This window comes from Physeter macrocephalus, chromosome 13, assembly GCF_002837175.3.
Source record: "Physeter macrocephalus isolate SW-GA chromosome 13, ASM283717v5, whole genome shotgun sequence".
Taxonomy (NCBI): Eukaryota; Metazoa; Chordata; class Mammalia; order Artiodactyla; family Physeteridae; genus Physeter; species Physeter macrocephalus.
The window spans coordinates 83,718,909-83,720,177 of record NC_041226.1 but is presented as its reverse complement, the minus strand read 5'-3'; the positions used below and the strand labels follow the sequence as shown (position 1 = coordinate 83,720,177).

General features: G+C 52.5%; 1 protein-coding gene across 3 annotated transcripts in view; it reads left to right on the top strand.

The window, feature by feature from the left end:
- ABO (ABO, alpha 1-3-N-acetylgalactosaminyltransferase and alpha 1-3-galactosyltransferase) overlaps positions 1 to 1,269 on the top strand; it is a 27,121-nt gene that overhangs the window by 2,502 nt on the left and 23,350 nt on the right. The window lies entirely within an intron of this gene.

Below are 1,269 nucleotides of genomic sequence, written 5' to 3'. Positions count from 1 at the left end.
CCGTGAGCCGTGGCCGCTGAGCCTGCGCGTCCGGAGCCTGTGCTCCGCAACGGGAGAGGCCGCAGCAGTGAGAGGTCCGCGCACCGCGATGGAGAGTGGCCCCCGCTTGCCGCAACTGGAGAAAGCCCTCGCACAGCAATGAAGACACAGCCAAAAAAAAAAAAAAAAAAAAAAAAATCACTGGCTTAAATTGCTTACTTGGTTAGTGACTAACACACGTCCCCGGTGCCACCGGGCAAGGCGGACACCACGCAGGATGTTGGGGGAAACTTACAAGCAGAGAAATGGTCGAGCTGGCACATGACAGCCCAGCTCTCAGCACCCGGCAGGGTAGATCGGGGAAGGCAGACTAGGAACACCAGCCGTCCTGCATGCCGATATGCAGACAAAGGGGGTCCCCGAGGTCAGGAATCGGCTTTGCCGGACAGGGGCCGACTTCTGCCCATTCTTCCATCAGCTGCTCAGGCTGCTGAACCCCATCAGGGGCAGGAGATGAGCATCCAAGCCCAACCCATTTGTCTGCCCGCTTTTTTTTTTAAGAATTATTGTGGTAAAATATATAACAAGAAACTTACCATTTAAGCCATTTTTACGTGTACATTTCAGTGGCATTAAGCACACTGTGCAACCATCGCCACCATCCATCTCCAGAACTCTTTCATCTCCCCAAATGGAAACCCGAGCTCCCCTCCACCCCCGCTCCAGCCCCTGACTCCCCACCATCTACTTTCAGTCCCTGAGGATTTGGCTATTCTAGGCCCCTCAGACAAGCGGAATTCTACAGGATTTGACCTTTGGTGACCGGCTTACTTCACCTGGCATGATGTCCTTGAAGTCCATCCGTGTGGTAGCTCAGGACAAGCCTTTTTAAGGCTGACTCCTTTATCTATCTATCTAACTAGCTAGCTAGCTATTTATTTATTTTTGGCTGCGTTAGTCTTTGTTGCTGCGTGCGGGCTTTTCTCTAGTTGCAGCGAGCAGAGGCTACTCTTTGCCGCGGTCCATGGGCTTCTCATTGGGTGGCTTCTCTTGTTGCAGAGCACAGGCTCTACACATGTGGGCTTCAGTAGTTGCGGCATGTGGGCTCAGCAGTTGTGGCTCACGGGCTCTAGAGTGCAGGCTCAGTTAGTTGTGGCGCACGGGCTTAGTTGCTCCGCAGCATGTGGGATCTTCCCGGACCAGGGCTCGAACCCGTGTCCCCTGCATTGGCAGGCAGATTCTTTTTTTTTTGTTTTTTTTTGTTTTTTTTTTTTTGTTTTTTTGCGGTAC